The sequence below is a fragment of the Magallana gigas genome, chromosome 1 (assembly GCF_963853765.1).
Source record: "Magallana gigas chromosome 1, xbMagGiga1.1, whole genome shotgun sequence".
NCBI lineage: Eukaryota > Metazoa > Mollusca > Bivalvia > Ostreida > Ostreidae > Magallana > Magallana gigas.
In genome coordinates, this window is record NC_088853.1 from 25,121,404 (window position 1) to 25,128,346 (window position 6,943).

The 6,943-nt window shown below is 33.1% G+C and overlaps 1 long non-coding RNA gene across 1 annotated transcript; it reads right to left on the reverse strand.

Annotated features, from left to right (window-relative positions):
* Window positions 1-522: 522 nt before the first annotated feature.
* On the reverse strand, window positions 523-5,822 carry LOC105343498 (uncharacterized). The gene is made up of 8 exons (XR_010715162.1): window positions 5,624-5,822; window positions 5,146-5,406; window positions 2,933-3,187; window positions 2,640-2,776; window positions 2,402-2,539; window positions 1,600-1,739; window positions 1,075-1,192; window positions 523-971 (listed from the first exon to the last, which is right to left on the reverse strand). It is a non-coding gene; the product is annotated as an uncharacterized lncRNA (long non-coding RNA).
* Between the last annotated feature and the right edge of the window lie 1,121 nt (window positions 5,823-6,943).

Here is a 6,943-nt window from a genome sequence, read left to right on the forward strand (position 1 = left end):
TATGTACATATATTTATCTATCTAAATATTGGATGTATTTATCGAACAAATACTATAAATGTATATATTTACATTGGAACTATGAATCTATGTTGATGCGCAATACTTGTACTTTGAATCGTGAAATGTGAAAGTTCAATAACAAAAATAGTTTTATGTACCTTCAAAGTTTCTTGTTAAAAAAGCAAGTAAAATACTAATGTAAATACTGATGTTGTTATTTATCATCATTATTTGTTTAACTTTTAAAACCAGTAGACCAGTCGAACATTGACATATTTAATATTTCAATATTTAAAATTGCATCGACATGCAGATATCTTCCTGGTCTGTTTATTTTTTTAAGAAGAATAATCGTTCGTTGTCACTTAACCCACTTAAGAGACATTTTCCTGTGGTACGTTCTACTTAATATGCTATCAGCTTTTGCAGAGTCCTTAGGATTTACTTCCTCCTAACGTAATTGGCTTAAAAAAAACAACTAACACACACTTAATATGAAATTATTCAAATTAAATGGGGCAAAACTTTAATGGATTGTGGGTATTTTGCAAACTCTTAGTAATGCAATTTCGTGGATGCGTCTTTGTTTGGTTTTAATAAGAAAACTAACCCTTTCAAATTATTTTTTTTCGACTAAGATGCCACTTTGTTGGATGTGGCTACCCACGAATACAACAAAATATGTGGATAGCGAATTCTATTGATACAACAGTATTATATTTATTAAGTATATTAGAAGCTGTTGTAATCTAGCAGAATGTAGTTTTGTCATCTTACATCAAAAATCACTTTTCATTGTTTGTCTTGTAGTAATTTACTGACATGGTTCATAGATTTCTGATTTGTTAATTTCACCAAGCTCCTGATATGACGTTTCGTTAGAAGCCTTTTTGGAAACATCATTATCTCCTCTGTATTTTTCTTCATTAACTTGATCCTTTGCCACCCCCGGACTTGCTCGTCGTTACCTGAAAAAAAATAAACATTGAAATGCAGCTGTGATGTAATGTCACGTGACATACCCGGTTAGTCTTACAAATTTAAAATGAATTTGATTAACATGCTATTTACCGTTTTACAACGAAGATTGCAATAAGGATACAATTCAAACCCAGTGAAACACAAAACACAGCTACAAAGCCATGAAAATTAGATTCCAATTCTTCGCCATCTTCGTTAATGTTTGATACTTTAAAAGATCGTGAAAAATAAAAACGACAAGTATATGACACTTTTGTATCCCTTATTTGTAAAATTTCCTCATTTTCGCAAAATATGTGAATCTATTTTGAGGCTATTCATAAAAAAAACAAAACATTAAATTCATCCTAAAAGAGTTTAAAGATCATTTTTGCTTGTAGTGTTCTCTTATTTAGAAAGATATCAGCACATTCAGTTGGTTAACATTCAGCTTATTAATAAATGAATTGAAGTTATGATTTATAAAAAAAAATTAAATAATTTTCTTTACACATCACGTGATACAAATCACCGGATGTCACAAAATTGATTGTGTTGTGATGTATTTCTAGCTTCAGAATTCAAAACATTTCTCTAATAACGCTCTTTTCATGTTTAAACTTTAATATGACTAACCATCAAAGCAATCATCACCTCCCATCCATTTCTACAGCCGTGTCTACAAACGCCAGACACGTGGTCACAGTCACGTGATGTTTTGCAAAAGCTGCTACATTCTTGAAGGCAACCAATTCCAAAGAAACCGAACTTGCATACTGCAGTAATCAACGGAAAGTTAATATCAATTGCTCGCATAAATTTTGAAATAATTTTAATAATTAGCCGGGCTCTGCTGAAAGTAGAGTCCTGGTTGTAGACAAGCAAATGGCCAATGTTACTATAAATAGCACAACTTCAAAAGTAATCAAAAAACCAAACAGCGTCAAAGTTATAGCTTCCGCTGTACCAAATAGCTACACAAAGAGCCACGTTTTGTCAAAAGTGTTGGCATTTTGGGTTTTTTTTTATTCCGAGAGAAATGTCTATCTTTTTCAGTTTTCTTATTAAAAACGTGTTTTAAAATCAAAAATATTCGTTTTGGACACAATGCGCATGAATTTTCACGAACTACATTGCTGTGCGTTGAAGAAATGGGGATTGAATGTATAACGCTTGTTGCAAAATTCAAGGCAGCAACTGTTGAACTTGTTTCTACTAGAAAGACATATTTTTGTGTATAGCCTGACACTTTGGGGACATTTAAAACATGAGAGAGAGAGGAGAGAGAGAGAGAAAGAGAGAGAGAGAGAGATTTTCAGTCTTTACTATACTACACAATATGCATAAAGACACACCAAAAAGCCCGGCCTTCAGTACTTTGATTTTTATAGTCCTGTCATTAAAGCTCAGCTTGTATGTATGTATTATAAGTTCTTACTTTGTTGACATCTCTTTCCTTCATATCCCGGCTTACACCCAGTAAGACACGAGCCATTAACATGGGAACAATACATTAGGTCAGAACAATGACCACACGTCTCATTACATTTCAAACCATATTTTCCACTTTTACATTCTAAAAATAAAAAAAAATCAGGATAATTCATAACATTATGTGTGTTTCCAAAATAAAGACGTACGTAATTTTACACGGTTTAGAAATCAATCGGATTTACCTGTCTTACACAACTGTCCAAATACCCAGCACTGCACCCAGTAGGACAGGTCCCATCAACAGCGGAACACTCTGCTTCATCGACGCAGTGTCCACAGGTTTCAGTACAGTTATAACCATAATATCCAATGTCACACTCTTGAAAAATAATACATTAAATTTGCAATGTTTTGTTTACTAGAATAGAATTTACACGAAGTTATTTATACAACGTAAAAGTGCAATGTTCATGTAGCATACTATATTATTTAGTATAATATTTTACATAGTGTGTTTTAATATGATGAAACCAACCATATACTTCAAGTTCACATATATCAGCGAACGCGTATTTGGAATAACCATGTGGATACACAAGTCCTGGGAGTCTTTCGTTGTAATAAATAACATACTGTCAATACACAGCGCAGGTGACATTAAAAACTGCTGGTATTGTTTCTGTGGTGAAAATATTGTCCTTATAACACAATGCTCCATCAATTTCAGATGTTGTATTTGAGACATATATAGAAAAACCCAAGAATCTAGAGGTGTAGCCATTTGATGAATCTGCAAAGAAATGAAAAGTTCTAAACATCTTCTAGTGGAATTAACTACAAAATGGGATAAAATACTCTAGATTCTATAATATACACATTTAGAAGGCTTAAGTTTATTAAAGACGGTTGTAAATAATTCAAACATCCAAATAATCGTGAAAACATCACCAAACAGGCGGCCAATAGGCCGTAACATTCATCTGAGTACCATAGCCCAAGAAATTGTGGAGGAACCGCATAAATGCATTTGATTTAGGAATAAGGTATGATTCTTTGAGTATTATGAGGTGATAATTTTTGCCAAGGCGTTATTAAATCTAATAAAGCCCGAAGGACTTTATCATAGATTTGATCACGCCCCGACCGAAATCATCACCTCATAATATTCAAAGAATGATTCCTGATTACTTATATTTATATAATTTTAAGACGCTGTACGATTATATATTTAAATATACATGTAGATAATCAAACCCCGCTGGCTCCCAAATTATACGCCTTTTAAAGCTATGGCTTATAAAGAACAAAATCGATACGTAGTGTTATCACAGGCAAAGACACTGGAAAATGCAAATATTTGAGTTCTCTCCCTGTTTTCTTTTTTTTTTTTTTTTTTTTGGGGGGGGGGGGGGAGGACTCTTAATCCTATATATTAGCACCAGACCTATCACTTATAACCTGTATATAACCTACTACTAAAAAGATGTACAGCTTCCATACAAAGTATTTTTTCCCTAGATATGTTAACTTTCAAAATAGGTTTTATGTTTATAAATTTTCATAGATAAACTGAAACAAGGTGGCTAGTATACTATTTTGATCATACAACTTTTAAATTACATTATATTTAATGGTTAACTACTAACTATGAACAAACGATGGAAGATAACTCCATTTTGTAGAAGCAAAGAAAGATAAATTCATTATCTGTTATAATCCTCTTTCCTGAACTCCTTTCATATGCTTTCATAATATCATATCAATGACCTTGATGGGCAGATTTATTATATTTCTTTCCTAACATGTGAATTGGATCATTTTTTAAATTAAAATTCCTGAGCAGAATAAAATAAGACAAATACATACCCCCCCCCTTTCCAAAGCATTACCCTTGCCTTACATGCAGGTAAAAAGAAATATAAGTAATTATGTCAGGAGTTAGTTTTTTTTATAAATCCGTGTTCTGTGTCTGTATTTTTAAATCTGTATTCTTTGTTTTTAAACATTATTTGCACTAACACAATATATGGCTGCCCCCCCCCCCCCCCCCCCCCCACGACCTGAACCACTGACCAAGGGGCCTTAATTTGTGGACATGATTACCAATCATTCAGTTTTTTGGGAGTAAAGAAGATTTCTTAAGATTTACTACATTTTCACTATATGGCTATATTGCTGCGCATCCTTTAATCCAAAACCTCTGTTAATTTGAAGTACAACAAGCTAGGGTTAAGGGTAAAGTAAATATGCTCTGATATAAAAGGGCATGATCTGATACATGTATAACCTTGGCAATTGACCTAGAAGCGTCATTCAAGGTCTTTGAACACTCTTTGATAGAAAACACTCTGAGCAAGATTGAACAAAGGTGAGAGAATATATGATCTGCACAAAGATTTATTTAGATAAGTCTGTACAGTGGCACTCAGGGGATGTACAGGGGGTGACAGTGAAAACACAGGGGGTGACAGGGGAAGACAGGGGATTTTTATACGGATAGGGGTATTTAGAGCCAGTAGTGATATGTCCTTAACCAAAAACGTAAGATCTGGATCAACTGTCATTGCATATTTTACCATTAGGCGCTCTGAAAGTGAAGTATGAGCCAGGTTGAGCAAAGGGGAGAAGAAGACGTGCCATTGACAAGAGATTTTGGACGAATAGACGGACGGATGAACAATCGGACTGATCACTATAGGGTCGCTTACACAAGAGCCAAAACATGTACACTTGATAAAAGATATTTACCCCAAACAACGTTGTCCGTCCTGTAATATATTATGATGTAATGGATTTTTGCGAGCCGTGTGAGGTTTACCCACCAAGTGGCCGTGGTTTTATTATTGGCAGAGAGAGAACATTGACCTCCTAGTCCACTGAGATCGGACTTCAAACCATCTACAGCATTACTGGCGTCAAATCTATCTTCATTTGGCTCAATAGGGTCCAAAGTATATGTGTTTTGTTGGAATGCAGGCAGGTGGAGGGCAATGTTACTTGTTGGCTGACCTACAAAATTAATTATTTGTTTTATTTGTTTTCGATATTTATTTAAACTTTAAAGTAAATCTTGGTCATGCAAAACCTAATATATCGATACTAAAACAAGACAAATCTTTATATCATATTCCGAAACTATTGAAAAAGATAGTCTGACTTTTTTGTCAACACTATCTGATTAACATAATTATTAAGTGATGTAAAAGTAACGTGTATATTTACTTACCATAGGCATATGTAAGTGTCAAAATTTCAACCCGTAATATCAGACAAATTATGCGGGAAATGAAGTAAACATAATCTTAAACCATTGTTGAATGATATGTTCACAGTATGCCGAATGAGTGATAAAGTAATATATCAGGAAGTAATCTCACCAATTCACATGACAAAATCGTGCATGTATATTTCAATGATGTCGTTAAAACAGTATATTTTCATTCTACAGTTCCCTTCAAAAAATAAAATAATTTACATTTTAAAAGTCTTGTAACCCCATAAAAATCTTGCAGAAGTATAAAAATGTCTTGTTCTTCTTCTTACTAATGGCTGTAAATTTGCAGTTAAAAGAATCAAGTTTAATGGGACGATGTAAATAAAGTGTGTAAAATAACAATATCAGCTTGTTTATAATGGACATAGAAGAGAAGTTAAAAACACTAGCTTGTATAATCAACTTTTTAAAGGTTGGTGACTGGTCTTATTTGACCTTAAAGAGAGCGTTACTCAAATGGGTTTTCTAGGTACACGTATGTTGCACCATTGAGCCCTCATAATATTTTTGTTCATACATGAACATGTACTACATCGTTGAAATCAGTCCAATGTAAAGACATCCCGTGAGTTTCTAATACGTTGCTAATGTAGACTCGCAAGTTGTTGTTTTTTTTGTCAGAAGGAGTATAATTTTACTTTATTTTGACATTTTAGACAATTTTTAGAGTGGTGTCGAGTGCCCAGCCCCGTCCCGTCTTGAATCAGCCACTGGATAAATCATTTTTAAAGTGCATTTTTTAAACAATAGAATTAAATATTGCCAGTAACATTGTAACAATAGAATAACAAGAAAGCATATTGACGCAAGCGTCAAATGGGCCGCAAAAATATAATTGTTGTATGAATCATTGATTGTTTACATAAAAACACACCACAAAGAAGAAAATAAGAGTTGGTTGTACTTATTGTTATGGTAAATTTTAATATACTTTCAGCAACTTGTTTTGAAGTAAGTTTAAGAAATATTTTATTCAAAAATATACATATAAGTATATAAATGAATCTGGATTGAACAGCAAGCAATACTAGCCTATATTAGTTCTCTCCATCTGAGATTGAAGTTAAAATTTTACTATTATCATAAAGAATCGATTTCGTTACTGAAAGCATTTCTAACGGAAATTGTATGATCATTGCCATAGTATGAAGTAATGGAGAACACACTGCATGATTTGTACATTACTCTAATACAAAGTTCAACAAATCATTTTTCTCTTGGAGATTATGAATTTCAAACGGTTAACCATTTTGGGTTTTTTGTTGTTGCATA